This window comes from Rhea pennata, chromosome 3 (assembly GCF_028389875.1).
Source record: "Rhea pennata isolate bPtePen1 chromosome 3, bPtePen1.pri, whole genome shotgun sequence".
Taxonomy (NCBI): domain Eukaryota; kingdom Metazoa; phylum Chordata; class Aves; order Rheiformes; family Rheidae; genus Rhea; species Rhea pennata.
In genome coordinates, this window is record NC_084665.1 from 92,064,859 (window position 1) to 92,089,098 (window position 24,240).

Consider the following 24,240-nt stretch of genomic DNA (forward strand, 5'->3'; position numbering starts at 1 on the left):
AAAACTTCTGCAGCCACTGCTGGCAAAGAAAACACACTGAAGCCCTGCAAAGAGGTCCTGTTCTCCAAAATAATTCCAGTGCCCCCAAACTAGTATATCTGGAAGACAGAAATGAGCTCTGCTTACTCCTGAAAGAGCCATCCATGCTGAGGTATTAAGTTGCACAGATGGGCAAAAGCAAAATGGAGATGTGCAAAATGAGATTTCAAATACATAAACAGGTTTCTGTCGATGGCAACCTAATAAAGGAGGTAATTCTCCAAACATATTGTTCCCATTTTGTTTCTAATTACAGTGAACTACAAGGTTAGTTCTGCTCTTTAGGTGCACTTTAATTACTCTCTCAATGTTGACTTTCTGCATTATGATTCCTTTAACACGCCATAGGAAATAGACATTTAATTAACCAGATGTCACTCAATAAATCTCAACTTCCACTCTCTGAATCAAAAAAGCAAATGTTAACAGGCATAAAAGGGGCAGGATTTTAAAAATAATTTACTTTTTATGTTTCTTTAGGTTTTTTTTATAGGAAGGTTATGAAGAAAGATGAAACTGATGCTTGTAAGCATTTAATTTAATGAAAATTACCTCCATAAAGTCACACAAGATTCTAACATTATGTAAGTGTTGAGGTTTCATGACTAGTATGAAAGAGAATTGAAATTGAAAGCCAAAATCATCTCACTTGTTGTGTTTCATATTATCTTGTCTATATTTGTTTAATATCTTTGGCTTTTAAAGACAGTCTTTCGCAGGTAGCAGTCTATAAACTCCTAGTTCATGACCATGGCACTATGATGCTGCAGGGATATTAGCTGAATTAGTAATATTCAGGGCAGGTAACAAAGGTAGAGTGAGAGAGGTGCCCGAAGTGACAACAGAGAGTGGCTCCTAGCTTCAGAAGAGCGGGGAGTCTGGCCTTCTGAGACCTGCTGAACTTCCTGAAGACCTTAGAGAAACCTGTTTTTTTACCATGTAGTATCCATCATAAAATGAAGTGTTTTGGTGCACCCAGTCATCCAACATCTACAGGTTTCCAGCAGCCTTAAAGTCAAGCAAACACAACCAGGTAGTTAGGTTGATGGTTGTCTGAATAGTTGAAGTGTTTCTGTATCTGCCTGGTCTCTTTTGATGTATTAGCCTGCTGCATCTCGAGGAGCTGCTAGGCCTTTCCGCAATGTCTTGCAGCTACAGAGTCCCCATCCTTGCGCTTCTCTCACCCTAGGTTCAATGTCTTGTTGGAGGCTTACTCATACCTAACTTCTACACTAATCCCACTTCTTAATTATCTGTGGTTTAAATTGCAGGTGCCTCTTATTCTACTAGAGCCACACGAGACATCATTCTGGCTTTTTCTCATTCCACGTAAGCCAATGGTACTTTTAGCTTTCCTTTGCAAAGTCACTGAATATGGCCAGAGTCCCATAAAATAATACAAAGGGATACTTTCTTCCATTAATAATTGCAGTGCAAAGATCCTATTAAAATTAATGGGCACTCCATGTGCACCGAAGTGTAAAAATAACCCCCATATTCTCCCATGCTATTTCAGGATCTTCATTCTTTCTAACTAGTTTCCATTTCAATTACACCTAACGAACGCTGTGGGAATGCGTTTTTTCCGTGAGGTTAGTGAAATCAAAGTTATTCCTTAGTCTAAGATTTGTACTGTGGCTACTCTATCCCCTTCTTCAAAATGGAACCAGCCACCTGTTCTACAGCCCTTGTGAACCTGTATTTTAGCATTTTCCAAGAGTGATAATGCATGATAATAATACCGAATCTTTTACAAACCAACCTGTGTGCAGAATGTAGTGATATCAGGGAATAAGTTATTCCTGAAAGCTGACTGTCAAAGATTAATTGCTTTTTCATTCTTGGTCTTTGTCTCTTTTGATGTTCCACCTACCTTTCAACTGAGAAAGGACTGCTTTCTAAGGTTGGATCTCGGCTGCAAGGTCATTTTTCTGCTAATCTAGTAAACCAACTGCTAATTCTTTTCTTTTAATTCTAATAATTCTCTATGCCCTGTTTGGAGATAATGGCAGTCAGTACCTTTTAAAAATGGTATGATTCCATCTAAGCAACAGAAATGAATGAAATATAAAGGAAAATAAAGTTCATTTTACATGTAGACCAACAAGTTCCATGCAGCTTCCAAACACTGGTGAGAGAATATTGCATAAATATCTGTTTCAAACTGTGATTAAAATCTGGCTTTCTTTTAACTTTTCACATAGACATCCACACCCATAATTAAGTCAATTTAGAAGACAAAATCCCAGGCTTACAATAAAACGTTTAAAAAATATTTTGCTCAGTAGAAGAGAGAGCTCTCCCACGGCTCCAGGTTTGTTATTCCTGAGGCCACAACATTTTTCGCCTCATTTTCCCTGCTCCGAGGTGCCCAAACGGGCCTGCGACAGAGCAGGAGCTCAGCCGGGTGGCTCTCAGGTGATCGGTGCGCGGCAGCAGAGAGCCTGCGAGCCACGGCCACCGCGCCGGGAGGTGGTCGGTGGCGGTGAATGAAGATCTAACTCGGTGTGACACTAGTTTTGTCCTTTGCCAGCGGCTAGTGAAAAGCGAGAGGCTCGAAATTGAGGAAATGAGATATAGAGGCAGGCAAGTATTTTGGTGGATCTTCGAGGGGAGTTATCTGAAATGGTGGTTGAGCCGCAGCAGAGGAAGCGGCGTGCCCAGCCCTGGGCCGCAGGAGGTGCCCGCGGGTCTCACCTCTGACGGCTGTGTTGAAACTTCCTTCCTTCTCGTTTTTAGCATATAAAAACAAACGACTCCCACCTGAGAAAACAAGACCGCTGTTAAACTCCAGATCGGCAATACAATTTCTGGGCTGAAACTTCCTACCAAACGGTGCTTCTTACCTTCCAGCTGTGCCTAAGCTCTCCTTTAGGAAATCACTCTTTAGTTGCTTAATTGAGCTCTGAGTTTAGGAAGACATTACACATTCAGGAGGCCTCCAGTGAATTCCCACTCGTGGTAAATCGACCAGGTGACTCATCAAAGCCTTTTTAAAACAAAAATTCCCGTAGCAGTACTAAAGTCATAGCTTCAGCCAATTAAAATGAGCAGCACTGGGCAAAATAGCCACTCAGTGATGAAATGACATTTCTCCAAAAGTAATTTCTGGGGGGGCATACAAGACCCTGCTTGTAAGAGGGCTCATCTTATGGCCCGTACTTGCCTCTTGAGAGCTGGACTTTTAGAAATGGTTCCCATCTGGCCAGTTACGCTGCAATATAAGGTACTCAGTAATAAATGTGCCATCTCAGAGTGTGTGAGCTAAGGTTTATTTAATAATCACTCTACAGTTATTTTCTCGTCAGCACTGACAATCTAGTAAGCTCATGTGAAAACCAAAAAAATCATAAAAGAGGCTGAACTTTTATATGATCCCTTTTACCCAGCAAATTTCTTACCTCTGGATTTCAGGAGGGTTGTCAGGTGCCAGAGGAAAGGAAGAGAGAGAGAATAAAGAACTGGCCAGAAAAAAGAACAAGCAAAAGCCATTGATCCAGGTACAAAGAAATAAAAAGTGAGATTTTGTGGTTCCCCATAATCATATTTCTTTGCTAAGTAGCAATCATCTAAGCCTCAAGCAGATTTCCAGGTAACATCTGCTCTCTTGAGAGTACCAGTTTGGGCACTGGCTGGCTGGAGACCTGCACTTGCTTGACTTGTCCAAGGTAACTCTGCACGTTTAATAAAAATTTAGACATTTCAGAAGAAGTTAAGTAAGAACCAATTAATCCATACAAGAAGGACCCTTTCACTGAACTTGGAATCCATGCTGAAATCATGTCTGATAAACATGAGTGAGGGGCCAGAAATGAATAGACGTGGTGATACCAAATGGCTCAAACAAAAGGAAACTCCGACCACGGACTCCAAGAGGAGGGTTAATTCCCTGCATGGCTGCTTGGTCCACCGTGTCATGGGGTGTCTTCTCCCTGCTTAGAGCCCGTCTAAGAGAAGATCCTGAACCAGAGAAGGAGTGAGGTGACTGTCACCAGTTTTGGAAATCTTCAAGACAGTTTTGCAAACGAGATTCCAGTTTCTTTTGCTATCCAACCCCCAAACCTTTTTTATCCCTTACCCTCTCCTCCCTTACGTGTTCCCTCTTTCTTTGCTTTTGGCGTCTGCTTCAAAACAGCTTGGTGTATCTGGCCTATTCAATTCTTTTATTACACTGCAGTGAACCTTATGATTAGGACAGTGGTTAAAAACAATGTCTTCTTATGTGTCCCCATGCTGACACAAATTTGCCTGGGCTCATAAGGGGCGACAAGGCTGTGTTCATGACTTACTTTTCTCCAGCCATGAGACTTTCTCCAGTAGGAGAAAGCACTCAGTGTGGAGAGTTGTTTTCTCTCTTTGATGCCGTTCTTTCCTCTTTTCTTTTGTGCATATTTGTCTTGCTTCTTCTTCAAAGAAACAGAATCAGTCATAAATAACATGAATAACAGCAGCTTCCATGCCTCTTGACCATTTCTCTTTATCCCCTACAAGGCTTTCCCCCCAACCCTCCCATCTTTGATATCATGTAAAAGGCTGGCAGTAGATTTGGTTGTTGGGTCTTCTCCCTTACTAAACCCCCCTGGCCATGTGGCAGACTTCATAGGTGAGAATGAGATCACGTGTGAAGTACGTGATATTTTGATTACTGCCTGATATCTATTTGTCAGTCACTTCTGTCCTTGTGAGTGGCCTCTTGTCACTTATCACTTGGTGGGAGCCTGAAGAGTGCTCCTTTTCTTTAGTAGGCAATAAATTAGTAGAGGAATTACCTATACACAATTTCTTTAAACCGAGCAAGAAGATAACTTTTTCTTATGTTGTCCTTTGCTTAAAAAGTGGCTAGTGCTATTACATATTTTAAATAGCTTCCTTAGTTGCCCAGGCGGTTGCAGGAGATGAGGAGAGTGCCTGGGCAGAGGAGATAGCAGCAGTAATTGGAATTGCTGTTATCAAGAGCCTTGTGTGGGTTGCCAGATGGGAATGAATTTGCCAAGAAGCAGAGTCATTCACCTTTTCACCAAGGCGAGCCGCGGAAATGTAGCAATAGTGGCATTGCACTGTTCTGTGTTCCAGAATGGCCATGGCAGTTGTTTTCACATTCAGATAATTAATTATCGGTTGCAATTTCAGTCATGGTGGGTAGGAAGCTTCAGTTGTAATTAGTGGCAAATTTTTAATCAACAAATTAAGTACTTCTTGCTAACAGCTGTTTGAGAAATAAGCCAAGATTTTTTAATGTGTCCCTTGGATCTATAAAATATTAGTCTTAGGTTCTCTATCTTTTTGTGAATGCTGCCATCATATCTATATATATGTCTGTAGCTCTATATCTGCATAAAACTAATAAGATCTTGTTATAAATATTGTCATTAAGAGTGAGATTTACAGATGCTTGGTTCATATGAATCATCCTATAGATAATTTATTTATTGAACTCCTATATATTAGTAGTAGAAGCAGTGATTTGTATATGAAAGTCTTTCTCAATAATGTTAGGAACTGTTTGACTTATAATAAATTTACAAAGACTTGGAAAGAATAAAGGAATCATGCAGTGCTTTAGCACAGAAATATGAGGAATTCGTGTAGTTTAACTTTCTTGCTGATAATTGCATTTGATATAATCTGAAAAATTATCAAAGGATTATTTTGCTTCAGATAATTCCTGGATAATATCTTTCTCTAATGTCTGGGGAATCAGCATAGTCCAGGGATCATTCCCAAGAGGCAGGTTGGATGCAGCCACTCTAGTTTGGAGGTAAGAGCATAGACTGAGGTCATGCCATTCCAGAGGGCATCAAGGACTGGAGAATGGTCCAGGCACACTCTGTTTGGTGGCATAAGCATATCCTGAAGTTCCAAGTGTAAGTATATTCCCCAAGGTTTATTTTTATTAAATGTTCTTCCTCTATTCTGCTCCCGCTGCAAGTCTCCACTCTCTTTTCCTCAAATTCGTGCGGTTATGAAGATGAAACACAAGGCTGCCTCTCTGAAAACTGAATATTCCTCACTAATACTGCTGAGGTCCTAGGTTATCTTCTAGCCCCATGGATGATAGCCCTTATTTTTATATCTATACCCTAGGGGCATTATTTGTCTGAAATAGGTCATTTTTCTGATGATCTAGGTAGAAGTCACACTAATGGTGAACAAGTTTTGACAGATATCATCCTCTCAGTTCAGTAAATCAAATCACCCTGTAGGCAGTCACCTACCTTGTGGAGGTACTGTTTGCATCTCCTCCACCAATAAACCATTGTTTGACGTAGTATTAATTGCAGGACCTGGAAAGTACTATAAGGGCAATTGTGTTCAACAGGTCGTGCTTGTCTGTTTTCATCACTATCACAATTATGGATGAGCAGATGTCTCTGACTGAAATAAAAATAGAGCAAGAACCTTGCACTCCTCTCAAATCAAGCTTGTCTAAAATTTTGGGAAAATTCAGTAAGTTTTTTCTCCTCTACTATTTTGTTTTTTTCTGAATGCTCTGGTTATAGGCAAGAAATGCAAGCAAAAGCATTAAAACACTTCTCAAGTGATATCATGGCAGTACTTGCAACCTGGACAAAAAAGTAGTAATGAGCAATGGATAAAGGGAGCTTGTTCCTTGAAGGTGTAAACTGGGTTAGGCCGTCAGCTGATGGATGCAGAGAGCCTTTATATTCAGCGGATTCTGGCAATGGTTATGGTTCCTTTTACATATTTTTTATTCAATCTCTCCAAATTCTTAATTAGTTTGTTCTTTCCAGGACTTCATCGTGCTTGTTAACACCTTTCAGACACTGAAATCCTGAGCTGGGCAGTGTGTAGCTGCGTGCCTGGCCCCAGCTCACACAAGTTCTTTTAACTCTGTGTGCGGTTTAGATTTTTCATCTTGTCTGCTTTAGATAGCTTACATTTATTCCTGGCTAGGCTTCATTTTCTTAATAACTATGTTCTTATCTCTCTGGTTCTTATTATACTATCATATCAGCATTGCATGTTTTTTCAGTCAGAGTATTTGCAAAGCATATGCATGGTCTTTTCCATCTCAGCGCTTCCTATACACAAGTAACGTTTTTTCTAGCTCCTCAGTGAAAATTCTTCACAAGGCAGATGAGATATTTGCAAAGGTGTCTAAGTGACCTAGGAACTTAAACTGACTTTCTGATTAAGTTTTAAGTCCCTACAATTTCTTTCTCAACACCAGCCCTCTTGGCATCAGATTTGAAATGTGAGTATTAAGCCTAAAGATTCAAAGGTGCGTCCTGAGATTTTGATCCTTAAAAAGGATCCTAAAATCCTAAAAAATCCAGACTTTTAAAGCACTCGGGGTTTTTTTGGCAATGTTGTCATACTAACAGTAATTTTTCCTTATCCCATCACACATATTCTGACATTTTATCATGAAACCTATTTCTTAACCCTTGTTACAGTTCTTTAATCTCTTTCCAAACCATTTGTGCATCTTCCAGTCCATTCTGATGTAATCTTATTTTAGATTTCATGCAACTAGTTCACATGCTTTGCAAAATCAAGATAACCCATCCACCATATTCCTTTTTTCCATTAATTTCCCTAATTCCATCAAGCACAAGTCAGATTTCTGACATGATTTATTCTGTATAAATTCAATAGATTTTTTTTATCACAGATCCCATTCACTTCAATATAGCTACCTGTGCGTTAAACTTGAAATACAGATCTTAATCCTAACTTCTGAATTTCCTTCACTGCTAACTGCTGTTAACTAAAAACTTTTCAAATTAGAAACATCTATACTTTGTATGCATGTATGCACCAGACACTGCCATGGTCAACAAAGCTTCCAGAAATAATATTTTGAGTCTGCTAAAATGACGGTAAGTGTCTTGTTTCTCAAGCTGTTTGATTTGGAAGGTTTAGCACAGGGCCTTCCAAAGGCTGCAACAGGAAAAACCAAGCAAACAGGAACGCACGTCAAATAGGAGGTCTGAAGGAAAGCTGAATTTCTACCGGGCAGGAATCTGATCGCCCATTACTGTGCAGTGCTCTTGTGCTCAACAGGAGGGAATAAGGAAGCAAACACTCGTAAGGAAAGGATAAATAGGTCAGGATAATCCAACTTGCGAAGAGAGAGAAAAGGGAATCGGAGCCCTTGGGTCTGTATCTGCTGCCTAACTCCCCTTATCCTGAAAATAGAGCGGACACCTTTTGCAAGAGGAAGACAAAGATGTAGCTCAAAGTGGCCAGTTTTCAATGGCATATCCTGCAGGATTCTTTTATTTCCTTATCCATTTTTTCTTCTTGTGCTTTTTTTATTCTTTAGTAACTGTTTCCAGTATTCGAAGTAATTGTTTAACATTTTCCCTGGGCAGAATAATTGCATGCAGTTATCTTGCATCTTTGAACATCATTTGAAAACAAAGCGTCATGTGTGTAATCTCAACGTACTCCATTCCTTAGGTACTGGCTGATCAAATGGTGTCACCTGGCAGCCTCCTGGAGCAGCCTGGTGCAGGCTGGCACCACTCTCCGGAGTGGGACACATCTTTGACACCCTTCTGCTATGGCCAAGGTGCTGACTGATGCTGGGAGCCAGGCAGGAGGCTGTAGCTTGTACTGCTTGGGTAAAAACATGTGATGGGTATGAAATGACATGATGCCCACAAAGAAAAGCTTCTTGTCACAGGAATGTTCAAGTGGTTTTCCAAGCTGGTAGAAAGTCTTTCTATGGGAACTTTTAATGGGAATTGTGCAACTATATGGGCCTGCAAACAGCCCCTCTCAGCCGGGCATGCACTTGATCTGCACTGAGGAAGAGAGGACAGCCACTCACAGTGGGTCAGCGTGCTCTCGGCACAACTGAAACCATGAATTATGTTTTTCCAGGTCACTTTCTAAATATACACACTCCCCCCCACTATTCTCATGTGCATTCACTGGAGTTTGTCTGCAAGCTGCACCCTCACCCTGCGAAATGCAGCAATAAGGGCTACGTGCTTCAGTAATATAAATAAAAGTTTGCTTCAGAGCTCTCTACCTCCCTGCAGACTCCTAACCCAGAAGCCATATCCTACTCCCTTTACTGCCTCTAATTCCCTACCCAGCCTCCCAGGCTTCATAAAATCTTTCTCTGCAGGTCTTCAGAGCTGCTGGTTGTGCATGTGATAATGTGATGTGGTTTACTGAAAGAAGTATCACGACTTCTTCAATTTAAATTCAGTTATATTTATTACTACTTGTGGCATCACATGTGTACTGCCTTAAGATCTTCATGCTTCTACTACATCTCTCTCATATGGATTGAGCTCGGCATTTCTGATCCATTTTGAAAAGGATCCCAAACTACTAGTAAGTCTACAGGACTTTTTTTGCCTGCCAGACTCACTGGGAACAGGAGTAGGTGTTAAGTTACTAGCAGTACTTGCGAACACGGGCTAAAAGGTGCATCCAATGCCCAGTGAACAGCTGATTCACCGAACACGATCAAAGTTCACCCAAATGGAATTCCCTCAGTTAATACTCACTGAAACAGTTATGAAAAACTAAAGATTAAATGGGCTGTATGAAAGCACAGAGATGCTTCTGCAGCTGCTTCACATCTGGTGGAAAGGTGTGAGGTCCTGGGGGGGCTCCATGGGAGGCAGAGCTTGTGCTGAGCCAGCCGTGCCCGCAGTCTAGCCTTCCTCGGATGTTACTCTGGGCTGGAAGCACATCTGGGAATATTTTTAGTTTCCACATCGCTCATGTTAAAGTGAACGGGACAAAGGCAGAAGTTTTGAATTATCTCTTATTTTAAACCATGTGTTTCAAGTTAAAGCCACAGTAAAGTGTGCTCAGTAAGAAGATCCTGTGTAACCTCAGGGGGTTTGTGTTGTGGGTCAGCCTGACTTCCCGAAACGTAGAGTCTTGCCTTCACATGTATGGTGGGTCTATAGCTTGCACTGCTCACAAGCAAGGTAGTATTAGCATGTCCAGCTCGTGTAGGGACACCAGCTCAGTGGCCACGGTGTGTGGTGCTTGCCATGAGCTCCCATCCCGCTCCTCACCCAGGGTCCAGCACAGGGAATAGGAGGAGCTGAGAGGCTCTGCTAAGCAAGAAGTCCAGGCCGTTAACTGCAGAGTGTTAGTAGAAAGTGAGACCAGCTTTAAGTAAAGAGAACGAACAGTTTCTCCGATTAGCATCTCTAGGATGAATGCAAAGGAGGGATAAAATATTCCCACATAACACCTATAACCTCATGATTGGCCTTTATGGGAAGGTAAATATATCTCCTTGCCTTATCTCCCCAAAATAGTATCTCCTATTACAATTTTCCCACCTATTTCGTTATGCTTGTAGCATAAGCAAGATTTAAAATCTAACATAAATTACATTCATGGGAGAGTTTTTTTTTTTCCTTTTCTTCTAAGCAAATTATATTTCTAGAAGCATTTCCCTCAATATTCTCATTTGGCATGGAAGTCTTGGAACTCGTGTCCATTTATACGCAGCTGGACTAGAAATGTTCACAGCTGTGATTTGGAGTTTGCACTTTTTATTTTAATACAGATATTGCTTCTTCAGCTAACTTTGCAGGATCACAAGGGCTGAACCTCAGAGAGAGGTCAGCTCCTCTTCGTGTGCAGCCGTGGATGCAGCGACAGACGACTCAGACGAATCGCTGCAGCAAGACCTGTGCCTGCTGCATCCAAGGAGCAGAGGCGGCTGCCAGAGGGGGGCTGCCCACGTGTCCCGTTCTTAGCTTCCTCTCTACGCTGATGTACTCACCAACAAAAGGCTGGTGGCCTTGCCAGCGTGCCATCGCCAAAAATGAATGCTTGGTCTTGGAGAGGCAAGCACTGCTGGGGCTGCAACCACCCCGAACAGTCCTTTTTATTTTAGGAGCAGGGGAAAGTGCAGCTATCGCGAGCCTCACCATCCCTAGCGTCTGCTTGGCACCCCAAACTGCTGGGCTGCAAATCAGAATAAATGATGACAATTGCATAATCAGAATAAGGAGAACTATTAGTGTATGAAACAAAAGCTCTTCTTCTGAATGTTCAGACATTTTTAGTTTCCCTGTCCCAGAAATGTCAGTGATTTAAAGGAACGACTTCAGCCGTAGCTTGGCTCTGTTGTCATTTACGTGTCAGGTTCTCACACTTTGCTAACTGAAGGCGATGGAGGTGGGTGTGAAGTAGTCCCTTGGGAAAGGCTTTCAAAAATGGGTGTCTAAAAAGTTCGACTCCCAGCACTGCAGAAGCTGCAGGATGTTCAGAACTTGGAAAAATTCAGCCACTCACTCACATCCAGACATAGGCATTAGGTGTCTATTAAAAACAAAAAACTTATTCCCTGAGACTGACTCATCTAGCGCCACTTGCAAACTAGCAGTGCTCAGCTCTGCTGGTTCTCTCCAAAAGCAAAAGCAGATATTGCTCAGTATGTCCATGGCTGCACTTTTATCCAAAGGCCAAAACGCTTCTCTCTGCTTTGAGAGCAGTGGGAATTGGCCTTAGAGCAGAACATCGGCACCCCCTGACTTTTTACAGTACTCTGGTCCGTTTGCATGCATTAAAGTAACTTCAGTAATCTCAGAAGTGAGGATGAGATTTAAGAAAGCTGGAAAATTGAGTTACTGCAGTAAGAGAAGTTGTTACTCCAAGTCAGATCAAAGGCATGTTGACAGGGGTTAATATAACTGCAAGCTGAAACCAGCATTTTATTATTTCTGTGCTTTGTTTCTGGCTCTGCTAGTCCAACATTTTTTAAAAGAATTACATTCATCTTAAAATAGAAATAACACAAAAATGTATATATGCTTGAAGAAGGGGGAGAAGCATATATACATTTCTGAGCTGATTGCTTCTCTGAGATGTTTTGCTCCAACAGGAGTAGCTGTGTTGCCCCCGGTTCACTTGGCTGTAGTGGAAAGTTTCTCTACAATTTTAATGGCTTGCAAAACTTGCGATTAAGATTTAATGGATGGTTAGGAAAACACATTTTTGGACTTGTAGTGTGATTTCATGCTATGATGCCTCCATTGACTGGTTAGCTACAAAGCTGTTTCAATTCTCCACTACCAATATATTTCTAATTAACACTAGTATAGCTGAAATATTGAAAATCTCCTCCTTTATTAAAGAGATGTAGAGCCTATAAATTATTCTTCCTGTCCCTCCCCCCTGCTTTCATTGCCAAAAAGGAATTTTGTGTTCAGAAAAACTCATTCTCTCTCTGATGGTCCTTCGAGTTCCCTCCACTTCCAAAACATTGCCCTCACCGTGCACACGGGGTGATTTATGGGAGTGCTGATTCTGCAGAATTGCTCACGCAGCACCCTAACACCATCATTCATTTTTTATTTAAAACGCTGTACAGGCATACCCTGTACATGGCTTGTGGGAGGGTAACAACAGGGTACCAGTGCTTGCAAGAGCTCGGGGCTAACGGCTGGCTCTGCCTGCCCACTGTGGCCGAAGCAGTGTGCCTGGCTCGGAGCAGGCTGCCTCTGCTCCTGCGTGAGGCTGCATTTGCTGCCCTTCCCGGGGAGGGGGTGGGGGGAGGAAGTTTTGCACTGACACAGAGAGATATTCAGCCAAAATATGACCATGAGTAGCAAGCCTGCTTCAGGCAGCAGGCCTGAATTGCTCTTTGAAGTCTTGCAGTTAGCTGCTATGACAAGTTTCCAGAAAACAGCTGTAAAAATCCTTTATTGCGGTGTATTTTGAGCTGGGAATACGGGAATGGCCTTGTAAAGTGGTGAATTAGACATTTCACGAACCTCATTTGTTTTGTGTTTTTTTAAGTAGCTGGAGTGTGGAAATATTTACAGGGCAGGAGCACGGTGAGGGCAGTGGATTAAGGGAGAGCCCTTGCCCCCAGCTGCATCATTAAGGAGCTAACAGTGTATGTGCAGGAGGAAGAAGCACTGAGGCTTCATGTAGAAATGTTCACTGCTCTCCACACTCTGGTTAGGGTGACACATTTAAGGGAAGAATTGCAGAATGGAAAACTTCAAAATATGTCCTAAATCACAGCTGGATTAGAGATGCAATAAGAGAGGGACAACATAACTGGGCCACTGGCATAAATCCATCCCCCCAGCTCAGAAATGGTGTGGTGGGACTGAGAAGAGGATGAAGAGGATGAAGAGAAGAGGCCTGGCATAAGTTCTGCATGAAAAACTACCATATGAGCAGGGACCTGTCAACCTGGGAAACAGACAGCTGAAGGGGAGTATGACAGAGGTCTGTAAAGACGCAAGAGGCTTAGAGGAGGATAAATGGATAGGGATGGACTGACTGCTTGCTGTCGACTCCTGTGTGGAACGAGGAGGTATCAAAAGAAGCCAGGAGCAAAACAAACAAAAGCGGGTGTTCTGTGTCACTCAAGAAACAGAAAGAATATAACAAATCTACACTGGAAACTTGACAAGACCATACAACAAATGGTTACCAAATACACACTGGTCTAGAAGCTCCAGAGCTGCAAGTGGTTGGAGCCTGGGGGTGTGCAGAGATGCATCATATGGGCTTCCCTGTTTTTATACTCTTCTACTGCAGGCATTTGCCTTTGCCCAATTCTCAGCTACAAGACACTGAACAGAGTAGACTTCTTCTGACTTATAAAGCTGTTCCCACGTTGTGTGTTTATGAGAGACTCTCTGATTCTCATCAGAAATCTGATCCACAGCCCAGGGAATGAAATCCCAGGGACTATGTCAGCTTTATTCAGTCCGAGCTTGTGTATTGCCATTAGGACTGGCTGAAGAATCACTCATTGCTGTATATACATACAGAATTAGGGGGTAAAAACATCTTTTCTGTGAAGTACTTTTATTTTGCTGCATGTGACAATGACCATTATTTGCTACCAATACTGTTTTTAACTTTAAACTGTGAGTTCACAGAGAGGTGATGAAGGGGAAAAAAGGCTCTTTTGCTATTGTTACTCTTCAATGTTAAGAATGTGCAGCTGTTGCTTGAGATGTGTTTTGTCCAGTTTATGATAGTTAATAGAAAGCTAAAGTAAACAAAGTCTGCGAGTTCAGTTCTCTTAAGCTGCTTACTCAGACTCATTCACTGCTGAAAACAAGAGATGTAAGGCCAGCAGAAATCTGGAACTTTGTTTTTCCACTTTTCTCAGTGCAAGAGACCAGCATTTTTTGACTTGTACCATATATTCTAGCTTTGCATTGTAGTCTACATAAATAAAACTGTCAGCTTGACAATTAAATGAATATGGACTGAATGCCATTACTCAATAGGACCCTTTTGCTGGGTGTTCAGAATCGTAAGAAACCCCAGTGAATCAACACTCCATCATCCTGTTATCCATACCCATCACTCTACATCCTGGCAGAAGTGGTGCTAGCTCTGCATTTAAATTAGTGTGTGCATCTATGAGTTGTGTGAAAAAGGAAGGGTAGAAATCCTGCTATTCCACGTATCAGGCAGAATGAACTGATTTAGGGTTACGCATTCCTAGTCTCCTGTTTTGACAGTGTATGGTTTCATATTTTCATTTGTAAAACCTCAGTATCACAGTCCCTGCAGAAGATTCTTAAAAGACCTTCATTTCGACTGGCCTAATGGCTTTGTATTTCACAAATTCACTACCGCTCTGGGAGCCTCAGATTCAAGTGTCTTTTTTGTTTTAAGGGATATTGTTCATTTTTACCTGCCTGTCACTTTAGTGTTGAAAACCATTCATCTCAAAGAAGAAACAGAAGTTGTAGAAGAGTTTCAGCATATGAATAAATGCCACTGAAACTTGAGTTTCCTGTACAAATGATTTTGTGGGTCTTTGCATCTGGGTCTAGCGCAGTCACATGTGCTTACTCATTTGCACCAAAGGGGTGGTGACAACAGTCTCAGTCCTCCTAGTTGTGCAAAATATGACATGTTGGTCGCTACTCTCCTGTGGCCATATTGATCATTAAAGCAAGCTTGAGTGACAGTGAGGTCTCTTTTCTACAGCACCAGTTGCTGTATTTTGAAGATGGCCAAAGAGCAGAGAGAGCCCTAATGTTCCCTGGATGATTTGCTTTTCCCAAGCATCAAATACATGTGCTTTACTTACTTATAATCCTGCCTGCCAATGACTTTCTAATGCCACGCTGTGTGAGGCTGAGACAAAGCTGTTAAGGGTGCGTGTCACACTAATATTTTCCAGCCTGTCTACTGAAAGCACATAGACACTGTTTCTACCAGTCTGTGAAGCTTTTCTGGTGTGGGTAGATCAGGACATGAAGCTAGGCACACAGCTCTCGCTTCGTGGTGCAGAGCAGAAGCTGATGATGCCATTCTGAATCCTTGCATGAATCTCGTGTGGTGCTATGTTGCTTGCCAAGAGCTAGCCCTGTACTAGATTGAAAGATCCTGTTTATTAATTCAGTCCACTGCTGGTGACAGGTGTCCAGGATACCTGTACCTCAGAGTGGCAAAAGGAGAGAATCAAGTGGATAGTGGGATTTAGAGATAACAGGGATGCGGGAGATGTTGTCTTATTGGTGGTGTTGCACAGGAATCGGGTATTTTGATTACCTACCACTGGTAGAGAAATACATTTTTTACACTAGAAAGAGACTGAAAAAATAAAATGCTGCCAAAAAATTAAGAGATCTCTGCAAGCACCGTCAATACATGTGTTGCAAGGAGCCCTTTCATTATGGGAGAGCCAGAGAAACCATGAACCCTTACAGGAAAGCCAGATTTTCTGTCTTCTCATTCTAAACCCGTCATTGGGATGCTGCTGATGAGACCGTGGTTATGTTCATGGTCAACCTGGTGAAAAGCATCCACACAGCTGCTTGCTGTGTTGAAATCAGCACCAAGTAGACAGGAAGGAAGGGTAAGAAGAAAGTGCTTAGCTGTGCTAGCTTTGTAAAGGAAAATTCAGTGTTGCAGTGTCTAACAATCTTATCAGAAAGAAATGCTTCCTTGCACCTCCCTCCTCCAAATAAAGTTATCATGCAACGTTACAGGATGTCTAGGATAACTCCTTGTTTTTTCTCATCATTTGGAGTGTGCCTGCACTTTGTTCTAGTCAAATTGACTAATCATACAAATAATGTGGTGGCCTTTTGAAAATGGAAACAAAGTAAAGATTAAAAGGTTAAAATCTGCATCCACACAAATATCACTTGCACCTCAGGGAATCAAAGGGATTGAGAATTACAGCAGTAACTCAAGTCAAATACGAGAGCGGCTGCTACTCTGTGTCAAATGGGGTTGTCTTCCTCCCAGGGGCTCCTTTTCTAAGATGTCTTTGTCTTACAGAATCGTTCCCAAAGAGACGATCAGGATACAGTATTAAAATACTGTATACACCCAGCAAAAGGGTCCTATTGAGTAATGGCATTCACTCCATATTCATTTAATTGTCAAGCTGACAGTTTTATTTATGTAGACTACAATGCAAAGCTAGAATATATGCTACAAGTCAAAAAGAAAATGATCTTTACCTTCCCTTCTCTATATCTGCCCGCAGACGCTACTTGGTTTAGAGGGCAGATCATGGGAACAGGTCTCCTGATATTGAGTTATAGGTAGAACTATCTGCATATGAACAAGTTATGCCTAAAACACTGCCCCCAGTGTGAATTGGGAATTGATGTCTCTGGATTGTATAACTGTAGCAATATCTGCAGCTATGTTGTTTAAAATCCTATTTTCCATTATAAAAGCCTTTTTTCAGGTGTTTGTAACTTTGCCAGATTTCCATCTGGGCTCAGGGAACACACCAAATCTGTGGACTTTAGGTCAAATTTATCTGCATGTGATATTTTCAGCAAAATATGCCACCTCTCGCTAAGAATAAACTGGAGAAACAAAGGGAAAGTACTGTTATCATTAAGATTTATTGAAGCTGGTGGATTTACCTGGCATGCTTCACTTAAAATAAATTGTAACTAATTTACTAAGCTCATTTATGAAAGCAAGAGAGTGAAATCACAGTAGACTCCGATACACAAGTATGTGTCTGCAGGAATGGACTCTGTGTGGCTATGACCACCTCCAGTGAGGCAGACACAGTGTTGTGCAAGCCAAGCCACTGGGGAGGCAACAGCTTCTTCAGGCACTCCGGTAAACCTGCGCTTGGTCACCTCTACCCAGACAAAGGCAAATACAAAGCTGCTCAAGAATTTTAAGCTGTCTAGAGGAAAGGCTATTTCCGAGTCTGGGTTTGCACAAGGCTACAGTAGGGTCAGGAAGCAGTGACAGCAGGAGCAGCAACCATCAGAGAAGGTGGCGCTGAGGGCTGATCAAGACGCGTCCTGGATCTGGGATCAGGCCACGTGGTCACAGTCTAAATGAGAATACAAATGAAATGGTTACGAAATCCCAGAACATCAACCAGCCTATATGCTAAGATGAGGCTGGGGGTTCCTTAGGGAAAAGTTGTAGACATTAGTAAGTGTATATTTAACAAAAGAAAGAGGGAAGTTAACGTTGCTCAGGCAAGAAATTGAATATTTGACTGCAACCTTTCCTTCCTTCTGCAACTGCTGTTTATCTATAATGTTAATGAATAGCATCATAACTCCAGATAGCATCCTCTGCCTCCTAGCTGTTTAGAAAGGGTACCTCCAATACACTTAAAAGGGATAATCTTTATTTTTATGAGTCCCTGGAGTGTTTTCTTCTCTCTTGAAATAGAGGAAAGATCATGTCATGTAGATATTCCTGGAAAATGTTTGCTTTTTTTTTTTTTTTTTTTTTTTTTTTTTTTTTTTTTTTTTTAAGTCCCTCCATCCTGCTGATTAGTATTTTCTGGATTTAAACTGACATTTGAGTCAAAAAAGAACAGAGGTGTCAGGAAATGTTCTGCTTATGTTTAACTGTTCCATACGGACTGCTCCCATAGGGGTGCCTCCTTGGCCCTCCACTGACATTTTGGCCTCTGCAAAGGAGTATTGCCAAAATCCTGGCAATAAAGGGATCTATTACATAACACAGAGAAAAGTATTGGTTTCCACTTTGTCAGCTGTGATCTGAGTTGTGAACTGTGCCTGAGCAACACGGTGGTGCCTGTCACATGGACATACTGCAGACACAAGTCAGACCTTCCCTTTCAGCATAGCAGCAAAGCCATCCCAGTGCAGCAGGATCAGCATGCATGCTCTCTCCCATGAATTACTCCGGCCCTGTCACCAGTATAATACTGTAGCACACCACCAGAGACTAGGAATTGCATGCCTATTCCATATTATATCCCACTTGTATTCCACATCAGCTATTTCCTTCTGCATTTTGCTGTTAGAGAGATTACATCTGCGGGAAAGGAAGATACAATCTGGATTTTCATTTTGTGCAGCCTACTGTCCAGATGTTTTGAATTATTGCTACATTTCTCTTTTCAGTATGCGACGGTGCAATACTGTCCATAATCCTGCACCCCAGGTTTTCTCACGATGTATGTCAGGAGCTGTTACTCAAGAACAAGAGTGTCCATCACTGTCTCAGTAAGGCCCCAAGACTCTAATGAGCATTGCGAGACCAAGGAAACAGAGAACGGGCAGAGAGGAATTTGTACGTATACGTGCTGCTTGCTTGCTTTGTGTGATCTTATGCTCCCTAACTTCCTGTCTGCCTGTCATTGGTGATAGAAAATGAGGAGGTTTAGAGACAGTCCGAGATCCCAGAGAAGAATGAAGGAGACGAGGTGGAATTGCAATGCCCTAGGCACACATGGGAAAGCAGTAGCCTTGTGCCTGGCTTCAATCATCCAGAAAGCTGGAGAGGGAAGAAAAAGAGCGAGAAGATGACCCAGTACTACCATGAGACTCGAGAGGAAGAGAGAAGAGAGCAGTGAGAGAGCAAAGTGTGGGGGGAAGAGAGTAAAGAGTGAGTGTGGGAGAGCAGCAGAAGGATCAAGAGATCATTCAGGCCCTGGATAATAGCCAAGACGAGTCTAGAAACTTTGAAAGCAGTTTGTGGAGACTGGCGAAAATAAAAAGTAGTTTGGAAGAGACCCAGGCTAAAGCTGGAAGTGGTAATTGCAGGCTCAGGTAACAAATGAGGTTCAATGAATTTAGTGACCCAGGGAAGAAATACAGTAAAACAGCAATTGGAAATGCAGTTTTGAGGAATATTTTTTTTCTGGATTTGGTTTTCTTTGAGGAGAGAGGCAAATCAGAGCCCAAACTACTTGAGGGGACAGGTCAACAAAAATGAAAAATTAAATCATTAATAGCCCAAGTGGGGATGAGAAGAAAATGGTAAAGAGGTCTGATAAAAAACAAGAAAGTATGTGATCTTAGCAAAGAGAATGGAAGGGTAGACTGTTTGCAGGCAAGCTGAGTAAGATCATTATGGATCATCTGAAATGTTTTGTTTAATAAAGCAGTGCATATGCATTTTTTAAGTAGTGCAAGGATGGGTCCATTTTCAATGTACATGGGGGACTGTGCAGCAGGGTAACTGCAATGTGAGAAGAAAGCAGAAAAAGTGATGTTAGTGGAGAAGAAAGCAGTGAGGAACTGGGGAAAGAGAGCTGTCTGTCGAACAGGAGTATTGGCAGAAGAGAAAGAGAAAAGGATAAACTTGTCATGCGGAGAGATATTCTACTGCTAACAACAAGGAAGGGAAAAGGAAGAACAGAAAAAGCACAAGACTGGGGGATAGGAAAGTTTGAAATCACAGGAGTGTAGAAGAGGGCGCAAGAAAATCTGCAGAGAAAAAGGTTGGGTAAAGCTGATAACAGCGAGAAGAAAAGGGGAGGTAAGGACAAATATGAAGAACAAAGCAGCAGAGCAGCAGAGGAGTTTAAGACAAAAATATATCGGAAGCCCCAACAAAGATGGGTATCTTTAAGGATTAAAATGTCTTACTCAGATTGGAAACTTACTGATGCGTACCAGGTCTCCCCTGAAAAAATGCAAGATTAAATACTGATTCCTAGCCAGATGACAAATAGAAAAACCAAACACTTTGGAGAAGCAGGAACATCATTCTTGTCCTTTCTGATCAAAGGGAAGTATTTCAACACTTGTTTTTTGGAAAAGAAAAATTTATAGTTAGAGTTACCTGAAAGAGATTAACTACGGTCCTCGATATACCTTTTTCTTCAACCACACTCATGGCTGCCGGTCAAGTTCAAAACTCTGAAGACGAGCTTTTCTGTGGGGGGAGTGTCTGTCTCTGCTGTATTTCATATGTTAAAAGCCACCGTGTTGTAAGAGGCTGGAGCCTACGAGGGTTACAGCGTGCCCGGTCACTGATACGCTTCTGCAGAGATAAACGGGAGTCTGGGAAGACTCGTGGCCTTTCTCCACCGCCATAGCCCTGGGCATGGCATGGCGTGTCTATCTGGGAGGAAATCTGACTCTGTCGCTCCCCAGCAGCCCTCCGGACATCTGGCAAGAGCACAGGTTGACTCTGGCCTTTTGCACGGTATCTCTTTCCTGTAAAGCAGCCGTGAGCAAACACGGTGACAGCCCAGGGAGCCTAGCGAGCGTCCGAAAGGGGCTGTCTTCCAAACCTAGTGCTTCAGCCCCCTCCTGGGGAGACTTCTTCCTCTTGCCGAAAACCTCCCTTGTTTTCACTAGCAGCTGTGATGGAGATGGGCAAGTCTAATGCTTTGCTGTTGCTTGTGGGCTGTTCAGGAGCATGATGCTGCTGCATAAATCTGCGTAATGATGCGAAGGATAATAAATAGGATTGTGAGGCTTGAAGCAATGCTGTTCCCCTGTTGCGGTGCTCATGGTTAGACTCCCTGTGTCAGGGCTGCAGTGCGTTTCCAGAGCTTTTGGGTAAACGATTTTACAGAGGCAAATTCTAGCGATTGATTCAGTTTGGAGCGTCCCCTCCTGACTGAACCACTGGCCCTGCAGGAAGAGTTCTGCCAGAAGCTTAGACCGATGTTGCTTTAATATTTGCTACTCAACACTCACACAGTTGTACCCAGGTGAGCGAGGGTCTGGGCACCTCTGGAGACAGATTCCTGCTCTGGCTTCAATGGAAGTTAGTGGGGACTACAAGAACACACAGTGGCGCTTAATGGCTACTCAAATTAGCAACAAATTAGTGGTTGCAAGGTGACCTTGTACAATTTGGCCTCCAGAACTGAGTGGGCTCTATTTGTATTAAATTTGTACTTACCTCTTCATTCTTTTAATATCGTGGAGGTGCAGGGGGAGGTGGTGGGTGCCCATACTCGTCCTGTTTGCAATGCTCTGTAGAGAGATCCTCAAATCTCGGGCAGGCATTGCTAAGCACTTCATTCGTACATTAAAAATAAAAAAAAATATAAATTTGTCTGCAGCTGTGTCAGCTGCTATTTCTTTTCCTAGATAAGAGGTTCCCTGGCCTCTCTCTTTCTCTGTGTCTCTTGCTGGCTATCAGATGTCCTAGGACTTCTCTCCTGTAGAGTAAACAAGTATAGACTTTGAAAGCTTTAACAGTTAGCATTTTATGACTGTCTTCAGATCATAGTTAGTTTGAAAACTGCAGTTAAACCTCTTTACAAGAGGTTTTTTGCATTTAGCAAAGTAAATACTTAACAGAATGACAACTATTGTGGAATTTATACAGTTATATTAATATAATTTTTGTTTATATATCATATTCATTTCTATATTCTGGATTTATTTTTAAATGTCCCAGTTTTCATCCAGAATGTTCAGTTTTAAATAAAAGACGTATTTTCCTAAAAGCAGCATTTTATAGTCCTAGTTATTCCATTAGGATGACTGAAATATTAGTGAAATAAGGATTTTAAACAGAGAGTGAGAGCTAAGCAGCTGAGAGTACAATGCAGTTTCAGTGTTTGGTTTAATTAGTACTTCACTCAGCGCTGGTTAACATATCTGTAGCTTGACTAATGTTACCTAAACTGTACACCTTTGTAAAAGTTTCTAGGATTGCCATTATCTTCTCCTTTCTCCAGGAGGAAGAAAATCCTTTCTACTGATCTCTTTGTGTTTTTTTTTTCTTTGCTAGAAAGGAAAAAGAAAATAACAGGGATAAAGCCTGCCATGGCACATTCCTTCCTCCAGACCATTTTCTGTCCCATCTTGCCTGTGTCGCCCTTCCCCTCCTGCACTGGGATCTCTCTGGCCCGCGGATCTGCCATGTCCCACAAACCTGAGCACACCCAGACCCCGTCGGTCTCTGCTCCTGAGTCTGGGGTCACCGCAGCCCCCCTGACAGGTGCCCCAACACTCAGGAGCTGCAGGTGGCCGTCGACCTTGCCGTGGCAGCTGTGCTGCAGCATAGGATGAACTTATGTCCAGGACTTGTTGTCTGACATATAACAGGGATCCACAAATACACCTAGTGCTGCAGCTCATGTGCCCTCGAGCCAACCACTTCAAGGTTTGCAGAGGGTAAAAGATAGATCACAGGAGCCAGTGAACAGAGGGTGATTTGGGATTGAAAAGCTTTGGTTTATCTTCCTTGATCTGTCAGGGTCCTGTAGGGAATCTCTTCCAGTCTTTGCACCTGCAAAGTGCAGGAGTCTGCTCACCATTTCTCCCTCTGTCCATCTTGTGTGGTTAGACTGTGTCTGGCACAGTAGGGACTGGGTTACAGCTGCCACCACTGCCTGCTCTGCAGACGGCACTGTGGAGCTGGTCCCAAGGGCTGCACGTGGACAAACTGGACCTTGCACAGGAGTTCAAAGCAAAAAACAAAATCATGCATTTCCCCCAGGCACTGAGGTCAGGCACTGTGGTTCACTCACTTCTGATATCTACTTCTTATCTGTGACTTCTCAGTTGTTCTCCTAATTTCCAATTCAACTCAGTCTACACAATTACTTGCAAAGAACTTTCTAGACTCTCCCAAACACCTGATAGCCTCCTTAAGTGTCTCAGAGGAAGATGTCAGCCCTTAGCAACTTAACTCAAGTGTCTTGTCTAACCCCTAGCATCCCAGAGGGTCTCCCAGCTCCTTGGTCTAGCAGCAAGCAGCATTTCCCATCCCTGCTCCCACTGAGCGGAGATGCCTCTGGGCACCCTGGGAGTTTTGCAGGAGGAAGCTTGGGTGCCGTCTCTGGCTTGGACATTCAAGATTGCAGACTCGTCATTTAATCTTAACACATTTCTGTAGACGCACGATAATGTCTAAGTAACTATTAGAAATATTTTGAGTCAACAGTATAGGGAACAACTTACAGATGCAGGAGTGGAAACATTGCATGTTGAGCCTGGAGTTACTTAGACTAATAAAATAGTTGGAAAAAGTGGGGGCCTTGAGTAGACAAACGCCAGAAAGCCAGCTTGTTCACAAACAGAAAAAGGATTTAATTTATCTTATAGAGAGTAAGGTAATTTTGTGTTAATATTATCTGTTAGCTTACACAGATTAATATGACTTTTACTAGTAGTGTGATAATAAAGGAAGTGTTCGTCTCTGAGGTATGTTCGTGTAGCTTTGAACCTCGCAAGTGGAGATGCTCTAAGAAGGATCTTTGAAGCAGATTCTTTTGCATTTAGATAAGCTAGGTCAGATTACTTTCCTAATAGGCTGGACACCTGTAAATTTTTTGAATGAAAACAGGAGAAGCCACCAAAGCACCATTTAGCACTACGGATTTGCTTCTGCCCTATGGCCTTCAGTGTTGCCATTTCTGTTCTGTGAAGTGTTGGGTCACTTAAACCCTTCCTGTAGCATACCTGGGTGGAGAAGACTTTCTCCTGCCCACTTGGCTTCAAATAACGAAATGTAGGTTTCATAGGCAACAGAAGAGATTTTATTCAGTGACAGACTGCATGGCTGGAGGTTTGTAGGTGCTCAGAGCTCGAAAGGACAAAACTTCAATAAAAAGGAGTGAGATACAGCACAGGAATTGCATACCAGCTGCTCATCAGCGAACCAGCGGATCCACACTGGAAAACTAAGAGAAAAATAAAGAAGACATCCTTTTCTGCGACTCAGACCTCTCATTTCTACAGTCTTGGAGCAACTGAGAAGGGGGCTGCATAAAGATATATTTGTTGGCTCCTTGCCATAGACTGTGAAGATGCGAGTACATCTGTAACCTAGAAAGCAGAAACTTTGATCTCAGCTTTAGTGCAGAAATCAGAAGGGCAGGAGGTTAGAAGCAGCCTTGTATCTCCTCTCTCCTTGCCTGCCCTCCATTCTGGGATGATGGTAAGTGTGTCTGGACACTGGTGCAAATCTGAGTGGTGCAAGTTAGAGCAATTGCATTTGCAGTTATCCCAGAGAATAACAGGACATGGCACTGTTTCTCTTTCGGGGAGGATCAGAGCACAGCCCATTCTAGTTAGCCCCTCTTCATAATGT